The sequence below is a fragment of the Amphiura filiformis genome, chromosome 5 (assembly GCF_039555335.1).
Source record: "Amphiura filiformis chromosome 5, Afil_fr2py, whole genome shotgun sequence".
NCBI classification, from domain to species: Eukaryota; Metazoa; Echinodermata; class Ophiuroidea; order Amphilepidida; family Amphiuridae; genus Amphiura; species Amphiura filiformis.
Window position 1 is genome coordinate 30,417,655 of NC_092632.1, and position 12,391 is coordinate 30,430,045.

At 37.7% G+C, this 12,391-nt stretch overlaps 1 long non-coding RNA gene across 1 annotated transcript; it reads right to left on the minus strand.

Annotated features, from left to right (window-relative positions):
* Window positions 1–3,004: 3,004 nt before the first annotated feature.
* LOC140152950 (uncharacterized) lies at window positions 3,005–8,255 on the minus strand. Its single transcript, XR_011859054.1, has 3 exons — window positions 8,227–8,255; window positions 6,717–6,806; window positions 3,005–5,393 (listed from the first exon to the last, which is right to left on the minus strand). It is a non-coding gene; the product is annotated as an uncharacterized lncRNA (long non-coding RNA).
* Between the last annotated feature and the right edge of the window lie 4,136 nt (window positions 8,256–12,391).

Below are 12,391 nucleotides of genomic sequence, written 5' to 3' on the forward strand. Positions count from 1 at the left end.
CCTAACCAGCTGGCTAGGTATATGCCATGTCGGGCCTCCATATGAATATATTAAATAGTAGGCCAAGGGCCAAATAGTAAATACTACGTCTATCAAGCAGGCAGTAGCGTAGCCAGCGGGGGGGGGGGGGACAGGGGCCCCCCCTGACAAAAAATGAAAGAAAAAAGTGCCCCTCTGAAGGCAAAGGAAAAGAAAAAGGGCAAGGAGCCCCTTTTGCATCAAAATTCACCCCGATCATGGACCCAAATAGTGTAAAATACAAAAATGTTGCGAGCTGCGCGCGCATTGTCACAATAAAGCAATTTTCGTCTCGATGATGGGCAAAAATAGTGTCAAATTCAAATTTTTTTCACGCTACGCGCACATATCGCCCTAATAGAGCCTTTTTTGGAAGCTCGAAAACATGTACAGTCTCTCTAAAACAACAATTTCATGTTGCAACTGCAATTTTTTCAGCTGTGCCCTGAATTTTTTTTTTGCCCCCCTGACCACGAAAGCTGGCTACGCCCCTGCAAGCAGGTCTTTAAATTAAATAGGCCTAGGTCTATGCATGATACATTTCAACAGGTATCAGTAGGCCTAATAGACCTAATAGGGCCTATTTTTCTCTCCCTAGGCCTAAGAGCTTCAAACTGATAATAAGCCTATAACTTTCCATAGGCCGTGTAAAATTAATGTTTTGGTTCTCGCCCAGAGGATTTTCATGAATTGTTGAGGCAGGGAGTTTTTTTTTTCAATGTAAAATTAGCCCCGGTAATTAGCATGGCTTAGTTTTCGGTCTTTTTAGAGCAAATGAGGAGGCCCTTTTTCATTTTAATGTGAGATTCTGAGGCCGGATAAATCCCAAAATTACCACAAAAATTCTTGGAAGTGATATTTGTTCTCTAATAGGCCTAAACTTATTTAGGCATATTTGTAAGCCTATAATGTTTTCGTAAAGTAGGCCCGGGAAAGTAGGCTATTCCTAAGTTTTAAAAAAGTTAAAAAATCTACTTAAAAAAATCTGACAAATCCCGTTAATTTAGGAGGGAGAGGACGAGAACCAAAATATTTAATATTTATTCAAAATTTCAGAATAGGGTGTTCCTAGGCTAGAGGGTGTTATAGCTTGAGCTATTCTTATAGGGCGTAACTCCAAAATTAGACCTCGAGTCTCAATCAAACTTCTGCATGGATTATTTGAAAGTGTAGGCCTACAATCCAAAATCCCGGGGACTCATTTATACAAGCATAAAACGCCAACACTTAGGGTCCCTAGATTAAAACCACACATTTAAACTTGAAATGTCTGAATGTCCCTTTCTTTTCATGGGGGCTAAGCAATTTATGTGCCTGGTTTTATGGGACGCCTAATTTTTAAATACAACGTTCTAAAATGATAAAACGCTGCATCTAAATGATAAAACGCTGCATCTTGTAAATTAGGTTCCCAAAATGTTGCCACACGTTGAGGGGGGGGGGGCAAGGACAAGAGTAAAGCAATTTGCAATTTTTGGCATGAAGTTTAGATAAATTTTACCCCCACCCGGACTCGTATTTATTGCACAAAGGTTGGTCTTTACAGTTAAGTTATGTGGTTTCACCGCCTTTGCACTCGAATCCCGAGTCGAATATGAAAGTGACATACCTGTACCAAAGTAAGATACCAGACTAGGGATCTACCGGAGGCGATTATTTGTCCAAAAAGGGGGTCATTCAGTGGTGGCTCCAAGAAAATGTAATGGGCCATTTAATACGTATGGAAAGGATTAGAATTGCATGAATTGTGTGTCATTGAATAACTTTCTGGGCAAAACTGCAAAAATGTGCTACAAAATGTAAAAATTGTACAATTTGCGCATTTTTGTTTGTTTGTTTGAGTGTAAATTTCTTTTAAAAAAAGGGGGTCATTAGGTGTAAGCTGATGACAAAAGGGTGTCATTGGGGGTAATTTTAGCCTTCAATAAATAAATAAATAAATAAATGATAATAATAATAAAAATAATAATAAACGCTCGACAACCCCTACTAGAATAGGGTTTTTGTTCTCCTAATGTATATCGTATTAAACTCCCTGAAGATTACAGATGACAGAGAAATAATGGAGACTCACTCAATGAAGTGCAGATATTTCAAATTTAATTGAAAATTTAAAATCAAACAAACTTATATTCCCCCTGCATGTCCTTTCTCAAGTCAAAATCAATTCAAGTTATTTTGAAAATGACAAGTCCCCTCACAAGTTGACTCTTTACAACACAATATCTAGGGACGGTTTTTTATTTTTTTGAATTTTGACCAACTTTGAGAAATTTGCACCAAAAAATGGTCAAAAATGCAAAATTTTCAAAAACATCATAAAAACGCCTGATTTTCGCCCAAATTTCAAATATTTTTGGTGAAGTTGGTCAAAATTCAAAAAAATGAAAAAAAGGTCCCTAGATATTTTTATCTAGTTTTTAAAAATTAATAAAAAACCCATTTTTTGGGATTATCTCCAAAAATAAGCATTTTGGCCCAAATTGGACCTCACAGATGAATTCATCAAATCATTTCCATTCTAAAAATGTATACTTTTATATTCTTTAGACTAATAATTGAACAGTTATGAGGCCCGAAAGTTTTCATAATTCCAGGAGCCATTTTTTTATTTTTTTGAATTTCGACCAACTTTGAGAAATTTGCACCAAAAATGGTCAAAAAAATCATGAAAAAGCCTGATTTTCACCTAAATTTCAAATATTTTTGGTGAAGTTGGTCAAAATTCAAAAAAATGAAAAAAAGGCTCCTAGATATTTTTATCTAGTTTATAAAAATTAATAAATAAATTTTTTTTTTTACGTTTAAGGGAAGGGGTATGAACGTTTGGACAGTATTTATTGTGGGACATTAGAGCACATCGGACATATCGAATGGTATTCTGAATCGAAGAATGTCCTTCTGTTATCAAATTATTTTGATTTTTGAAATTTGCAATGTAATACACATTTTATGGCAAATAATTAAAATTGATATTTTGACATTTAACAGTACTTAAAGTGTATGTAGGTGGGATGAAAGGCCGACGATCAATTGAAAATGTTGACCTTTCGTATTGAAGATATGGATTTTTTTCCAAAACACCAGAAAAAAGCTTTTTCTCCCAGCTACATACACTTTAAGAATATATCATTAGATATATAAAATTTACTTCGAGGACTGTTATTATATCAAAAATGTGAAAAATATCATATTTTAATAATTTGTCATAAAATGTGTATTATATCGTGAATTTCAAAAAATGAAAATTATTTGATATCAGAAATACTGTCGAAACGCTCAAAACGTTCATTCCAGATCCCTTAACGAAATAGAAGTGGACAAAAAAACCCCGTAATTTTGGGGATTTGGGGCCAAAAATGGCATTTTGGCCCAAATTTTACCTCACAGATTAATTGATCAAGTCTTTGCCATTCTAAATATGTATATTTTTATATACATTACACCAAGAATTTAGCAGTTATGAGGTCCGAAAGTTTCAATAATTCCAGGATTCAGACCAACCTTAAAAACGTTTATAAAACGTTTTTGTGTTTGCTGGGATATTAATACTTTGTCTAACCAGAATTACGGGTTTCGTAATTAAGGTGGCCCCACAATAAAGGTTGGTTAATATAAAAATATATTGACCTTGATAAATCTGCTAATAAAACGTTAATCAAAATATGAGAAAATGGGAATAAGGTTGCAAATATTTATACATATGAAGAGCTTAGTTCAAAAGCCCTTACATCCACCTCTGGCTGAAATTGAGTTACGACATTATAGTGTGGGTAAAAATACACATTTTGGTGGTTGTTTGACCTTCATACTGCCTTCTCTTCTCTTCCAGAGATATCATATATTTCCTGTTTGGAAAATCTGAGGGAATTTCCGGATATCTGGGCATTAATAATAATATAAAATAGTTTTGTTTTAATTTTTGATGTATATATAACAATAGTAGCCTTCAATGTTCTTTAACCATTAAAACCAAAAGGAACTGTTTTGGGGTCACTGTTTGAAGAAAAAAAATCATTATAATTAACAAAAGTTGTAGTTTATAAATACTAAAATAAAAGGCATTTTGCTGAATTTAATTTTAAAATATTCATAATCAAAAAAGTAAATGAGATTAAATTTTCTTTTTGATTTTGCAAACGTTTTATAGTCAAGGGCTCAAATTTGATTGCAAAGTTGATCAATGATTGTGTTTGAGCTGTACAGTGGATTAATGACAAGCATGTAGGCCAAATACACAAATGAGCTCATTAATATTTGAGCTAGAGAGTGGATTAATGGAAAGGCAAAATATGCAATTCTAAAATACAAGGCCTGGTGGCCCTTTCAAAAAATGTATGCTTTGGTACATCTTGCATGACTAAGTTTAAAAGAGGTTATAACCATGCTAACAATTGTATTGCACTTCTGAGACTCTTCAACCACCTTATTTTGGGAGAATATTTGTGTAGTGAACTGATTTCCTGATTTTCCATCAAATGAGACCTGTTCTCACAAAATGAGCGGAAATTGTCAGGTAGAAAAGGAGATACATGAATGGTTCATTGAACCTGCTAAAAAACAATAGAAAGCAAGGGAATTCTCCTTTGAAATATTGAAAACTTATATGACCCAGATAATTTTATATGACCCAGAGATTATGGATCTGGCCATAGCCATGAAGATTTGACCATAGCCATGCAGATGGTGCCCACCTGGACTAGCTTTAAGCTAGTCAGTACTGCTGGACTAACAAGGATGACTAACCTATCTTAGTCCAGCTTGACTAGCTTTTGCTTAGTCGCTTGACTAGTTTGATGTTAGTCCAGCACGCTGGACTAGTTAAGGTTAGTCACTCGACTAGTTATTGACTTAAGTTAGCCCAACTGGTGCCCATCTGGACTAACATAGCGCTAGTCAAGCCAGCTGGACTAATGTAACATTAGTCCAGCTGGCTTGACTAACATGCCCAAACTAGTCAATCCTACATGACTAACCTCAAGCTAGTCCAGCCTGCCGGACAACCCTAATTTAACCATACATGCAGTTGCAGATTGGATAGTCTGATAAGGGTTATACAGTTGGAAGGTAAATGAGTTTGTCACTCATATTCACAATAATGTAGTTACCGTACACAATCAAAAGTTTTGATGGATCCATTTTGCATGTGCATCAAATCATAAATCAGAAAAGTTTCATGTGCATGATTCAGATAAATCCATCTTTGACAGGCAAAATTAGTGCAAGGTTCTTTTTTCTCATGACTTTTTTGTGTAACAGCTTAACTCGTTATTTTGCACAGCTGATGTATGCAGGATATACAGCATTTTCTTCTTGATGAGTTGGAATTGTTGGAAGTCTATTCCTACCACAGTTGGGTCACATTTCAGCAGCACCTGAAAGCAAATTATGCAAAAAGTTACTGTTAGTTATAAACTTCAATTAACAAAATGAATATTCCCGCTTTCACATCTGGCGGTTTTCTGAAAAAAGTACCAGTGAAAAATTCGAAATTCAGGATCATCAAAATAATTTACTTTATTTACAGTTTAATACATGTATAGTGTACAGAGCCCCTGAAGTGACATGGAAGAAAAAAAGTCTGGGTCCGACTTTGTAACTCTGGGCCCCGAAATAGTAACTTGGGGGGCCAAGATAGTAACTTGGGGCCTGAGATAGTAACTTCAGCGCCCCAAGATAGTAACATGGGCCCTGACTTAGTAACTCGGGGTCCAAGATAGTAACTTCGTAGCCCGAGATAGTAACTTGGGGCCCGACTTAGTAACTCAGGACCCGATTTACTAAGTTGGGCCCTCAAGTTACTATGTCGGACCCCAAGATAGTTCTTTTTCTTCCGTGTCAATTCAGGGGCTCTGTAATAGTCCCATCAATTAAGGGCTGAAATCAAGACTCGACCGGCGGTTGACTGGCGGTTCTGTCCAGTTGCCATTGTTTAGAACAATAGCAAAGGACAGGCGGTCAACCGCCAGTGGAGTTTTGATTTCATCCCTAAACCAACAACAATTTTTTTTTGATGTTTCAAAATGGGAGCTTAATTTTGACAAATATGACAACAGGCAGGAAACTTTAAGAAGTTCTTACACCTCCAAAATTTTGGTTGGTCATGTATTTCCACACCATTTTTTAGAGTCCACCATCAGGGACAGTACTTAATACAAATATAGTATACTGTCTTAAATTGCACAAGCAGTTTTAACATTTAGAACCAAAAATGTGTTTCATAATGGCCATAGAACCATCATTGGTGGCACGGGGCATTTGCCCCTCAATATTCTTCCCCCACCCCACTTATTCTGAAAAATGATCACTTTTTTGCAGCAATTTTGCACAAAATTGGATGATTTTGCACTCATTCACTTTGCCACCCACAAAAAACAATCTGTGGCAGCACTACAGGGGGCATTTTCTTACTCCCCCAGTTTTTGAACTAAAATAACAGAAAATTTCACTTTTGCAGCAATTTTGTGCAAATTTAGAAGATTTTGCCCCCATTCACCCCCGAAAAAATTCCTGATGTCGCCACTGAGAACCAGTTATAACATCTAAACATGCTAAGCGGAACATATTTCAGGTCTAAAATATCATGGGATTATGAGAATACATGAGGTTTCTTCTGATGCAAAATTTTGATTTTGATCTAGGATAAAGAACAGTATGACCGGATGAGGCTGTCAATCTGGTCACACATTTTCAGTTACCTTTGGTATTTGAACGAAATCATTCAGACTAGTTGTATATGTTGGCGTTGAGTCTTTCAAGCTTCACGGTTGCATCGTCAGCCACAGAGCCTATAAAAAAATTCATGGAATTAAAATGGGATTTGACAAACTGTGGATTGTAGATTTTGGGTCACAGTTGTTATTCTTTAAAAAAGTAATTAATTGCAGACCATGCACATAGCATTTTTTTGCCTAAGTTGTTGCTAATTTAAGGTACGGTATGATATATTTAAATGAGTCATATTTGAAATTTGTTTTGAATTTTTTTTTTGCAGCAATTTTGGGCAAAATTTGTTGAAATTCACTTCCCCCTTTATGGGGGGCGGAGTGAATTTCAGGGGCCATGTCACCAAAAAAAATTCTGGCACCGCCACTGTACTTTAAATAGACCTATTCAAGTGTTCATGAAAGTCAAAATTGTGAAAATAGGCCTAGTTTTTCAATCCAAATTCCTGTTTTAATTCAATCGTTTAGAACAAAATAAGGGTAAAATAAAGCTCACAATGCAATCTGCAACAGGGGTTGTTTTGAATTTTCTGTTATGCCTTTGATAAATTTATATTAAGGGGAGCCCTGTGCAATAATTGTGAGCCCCTGGGGGAATTTTCAAATGGCAGAAATGCTTGCCACCCCACCCCCCCTATTGGCTTGGCAAAAATTGCTCTTGAACTTTACGGCCAAGGCCCACTTTTAGAGCATTTTATTTTTAGCATTTTAGAGCATGTTATTTAAAAGACGCCCTATGAATGTGTGCCAATTATTGCTTGCCCTCCCCGGGGAGTCATCCCCGTTTTCGGGGCAGTGCCAAAGTGTGCCCCCCCCCCCCTTTGAGTGGCCAAAATAATCTTGCCCCTACCCAATTTTACCTCAGGGCTCAGTGCTCATTACACAGCCCTTAATTTAACTTGGACTATTGGATAACTTGGGCCCCACAAGCTTATCAATACCACCAGGGTGCTTATAATAATAATCATTAAAGGTAAAATATGGTGCCATGGCTTGAACTTTTAGGGCCAAGGCCCAATTGCAAGGGCATATGTACACATCTAGGCAGGCCCGTCATGACAGGATTTTTTTTGGGGGGCTGCTGATTTTGAAAAAGTGGACCTTTTTTTCCAGGGGGGGGCAATTTGTAAATTCCTCAAAAATGTGGACATTTTTAGGCCAAAAAAGCGTAAAAACCTGTTTTTTTATCACTATTTCATAAATTGTCATATTTTGGGACTTTTTGTATACTTTTGCACCCCCTGCGTACGGGCCTGCATCTAGGGTGTATTGCTGGCACTACATGTATTGCTATACAACTAAAAAAAAATAGTACACAGGCCTGCATGTTGTATCACAGTGTTGTATACTAGCTGCTATGTATATAAAGACTGGCATGTTGATGGCTTGTTATGCCGGCATATGCATGACATTATTTTTGGTCTTTCTGATGTAATATTATAATAATTGCAACTTTACATAATCAACACAAAGCAAGACTTACATTGTGGCGGAAGACATCTTCTACAAAATGCATATAATTCCAGGACATTGCATATAATTCCAGGACATTGGGGCAAGAACTTGAGGTGTTGCTCTGCAGTGCAGTGTATACGTGTAGTACAGTATCAGTAGTTTAATCTGACAGTTGACAGTTGTGTTTCCCCGCTTATAGTTGGGTCAGAGGTCACATACCACAGAGTGGCAAAATTTAAACTTGAAGCTAGTCGAGCAACCTAGTCAAGCCGGCTTGACTAACGTTAAGCTAGTCCATCTACCTTTACCAGTCCGTCCAGCTTGACTAACCATAAACTAATCAATCCTCAAACTAGTATGCAAATATTCTAGCCTGGTTGGTCTGAATGGCATGTATTCCTATAGTCACGGTTGAAAATATGCAAAATCAATGCAATTTCAACAATATTTGATCTGGAACACATAGTGACACATCTATGGTGTTGATTTGAAGTCATTCCAATTGTCTGCTTTCACTGTCACCATGTAACCATTTTCATACTTGGCTCTGTGAATGATGTTGATCAAGTCACGATACTGATGTGATATTCCTCAATTCCTTTTCTGAAACAACAAAATAAAATATTGATACAAAGTAATAAACATTTTGGTCATCTAAATGTTTATTCATATCATTTTCAGTAGTACCGTAAAATGGGGTGACTTTGGACACTGGGGTGACTTTGGACACACATGGGAAAAACTATTATTTCATGTACATGTAGGCTGTTTTACCTTTTAATATTTCTAAGAATATTTTTGTATGTTCTTATGTGGTAATGTATGGACATTACAAATGACTAAAGTTTTCCAGTATAATGTGTTATCTTATATGTTTTTCAGAACTTTTTAGCGGGGTCCATAAAGTACAGGATTTTTGTGGTGGTCAAACTTTCGGTACTCCACCGGAACATAAGAGTGGAAACTCAAGCCTGTTGGTTGGATAGTAAACACAGATGAATCAGAACCTACCTGGATAGTCATGATATCTAGCCACTCTTAAGAATTTAAAAGCAGGCTGTGTCCAATGTCACCCCAAGGTTTGGCTTCCTTTCCGGGGTGACTTTGGACATAACAAATGAATACAAAAATATTTTGACACTTTGTTAAAAATACACCACAGTGACCATGCCCTACCACAACAGTGTCCTCTGTGCTCCTACCCACCTCACAACTACTTCCACCCTCTCCATTGCTCTACTCTTCAGGTCGGGGTGACTTTGGACATGCACTTGATTACATGGTATCTAAAGTCACCCCAAACACAGGGGTGACTTTGGACAAACTTTGCCCCCCAAAAATTATTGTAAAATAAAATAAACTCAAGTTGACCTTATGGGCATGAACTGTCCTCTATTGGTACTTGCCAAACCCAACATGAAACTCAGAATTCTACTGATCATTATAAAAATATTTACGACAATACATCAAAATTGTCCAAAGCCACCCCATGTTACGGTACCGCGGTATTTATTTAAAAAGTCACTAAATAAGGCCTGTAAGAGTCATGATTTAAGATTTAAAGAGACCATATGATTTTAAGGTAGGCCTACAGCACTTTTGGACAAAGCTTCTAATGGTGATAAAATTTATTTACACACATTTTACCCAGCTGGCATTCCTGAAAAGTGACTTGATATTTGGGTTGAAAAATGCAAAAAAGCTATAGGCCTACCGTAGCTTTTAAACAAAATTAAGTACCGTATGGCTATGCAGTTCAGAATATAGCAGTTCAAAATAGAATAGGCCTAAACACCCAGGCGCATAAAGGCGTATAAAACTGGATGCCCAACAAGAGCCCAATTTCAGAAAAAGTAATAAAATTTTTAAAATTGCCGCATAGCGGCCATCGCGTCACACTTGCGCGACGCAGGGTGGGTGTCTGAGGGGTTGATGTGATCATGTTCCCCCTCAGAAGTAAGAAACTTTTGCCAAATGAAGACCTAATTAAAGCGATTTGGTGGACCATTTTTGCACTATTAGTTTGTAAAATCTTAGTTGTGGGGCTTTGTGGACAAGTTTTAATTGGCAAATGTTGAAAGCAGAAGCGAAAATGGCTGGCCACTTGTTTATCCACTCATGAGGAGGTGTCTGAGCCTGAGGGGATGTTCCCCACACAGAAGTTGGAAAATCAATCACGGTCCAATTGAAGCCATTTGCTGCATTATTTTTTATCAAAAAAGGGGGGTGGGCAAACTCAATTTGCAAAATTTTAAATGTTACACAAGCTACATTTAGGCCTGGGGGGCACTCAACTAAAATGTTGGTAGGGGTGTGCGATGCGGACTAATTTTGGGTCAAAATAGGGGCTTGATGAACTGAAATTGCAACATATTTGTGGGGCTCTGTGAACTAAAATCGACCAAATTATAGGCTTTGGAGCGAAAAATTTCTGGAGCATATTGCAAATGTGGGGCTTAAGGAACTGCGGAGAGCCTGAAAAAGGCCCGGGAAAAAGGGACCCTGGCCTTGACCGCCGCACATACCCGTACCACCTTTACGTGAGTGCCCCCAGGCATTTAGGCCTAAAAACTTGAGACTACTTAATTAAAGCATGGATCGATGTTGAAGTAAGCAGAGTCAGTCTTAATAGGCATGTCGACGGGCCAGCAGTAATTTTCACATTTTTGTGCCGAGGACCCGCCTTCAAGTAATGCCTAAATTAATCACAGGCCTAGCCCAGGGCCTATATAATTATAGGGCCTACTTACGAACCAACAGTGTCTGTTTTTTTAGGCATGGGCCTATGTGCAATGTAAGTATTTCTCTTCTCCTTTTCTCCTCTCTCTTTTCTCCTTTCCCCTCTTTCTCTTCTCTCCTTTTCTTTGCAAAAGAGTGGAACACCTATTTATAAACCAAAATGCATTGCAAGGCGGCATGCCAATGCAAGTCATACATTCACCAGAATGAACTTGTGTCTTCTAATGATCTAATAAACTGTTCCATTAATCGTGGATTCAAATTCAGTCAGCATATTTACCACAAATATGTCATTGTCATATCTCCTAGTCCTACATCATGTTCATCATTCATGTTCTTGAGCTGACATGCATGACATGACACTCTCCGCTCGCGGAAAATGAAACCAAATGAGATTTTATGCATGTGAAATTACAAGATTTTTTTATAGTTTATACATACCTATTCGATGTCGTCAGTGGTCAGCCTGAATCCTCTAACATTCTGTTAAATATGTATATGCTTTTGGGCCAAGATATACGAATAAAAACCTTTTAAACGGCATCTAATTTACTTTTTATAAGCTTAAACACATCCGGTGATTGATTAGAATTTTATGAAAACTTAAAGACAGCTCGTGGTACTACCAGCTCTGGGCCAGCAAAAGTGGCTTGATGTGGCCCATTGCAAGCGGCTCCGCATTATGGTCCAATCCAAGTGTCACTTTTGCTGGACCACACGAAAGGTCCTTTTGTTGATCCAATCGCCGGTACCAGGTGTGGCCCAACACTGGCCCAGTACTGGACCAAATCGGCCAAGTTCCCTGTGTAAACTGATCGTTTTTGGAAGTTTTGCCATGAAAATCGACTGAAATGGCGGGAAATGTGGTTGCTATGATAACTGACCAACATGTGACTCCTGCAACTATTCTGAAATTGTGGTACTATTTCGTATAAATGATATTAGTTGCAATAAAAATGTGTGTATAGCAAGTAAACAATAAAATATTGGAAAAAATGGCCAACATTTGGCTGATAAAAAATGCCCATGAATTACCCAGGGGGGGACGGAGGATTTCTTGATGACTGGCAACCTTGCATGGCCAGACGGCCTAATCGATGTATCGGTATTTCGCTGACTCGCTCATCTCGCTGTGTTGCTGGCTGATCCAGCCATGTCGGCGGTTAGACTGCGGAACTCAGTCCTCAATGATAGTCAGTCATTTATCTTTTGGTCGTTATATGACTATCATTTGAGGGACTGAGTTGTTATAATATATCTTCCGAGGTGCAATTTCAGACAATAGCTGGGGATTAGTGGGGCAGAGGTTATCTATTGAATCCTTTCATGACCACTGAAGTCTGAAGCATAGTCAAGTATGCCAAGGACACTCGGCACAAATTGAAAGACCATCACAAAAGAATGCATGCATGTCAGGTCATCGACACCAATTTGGTGTTTGTTATGACACAAAT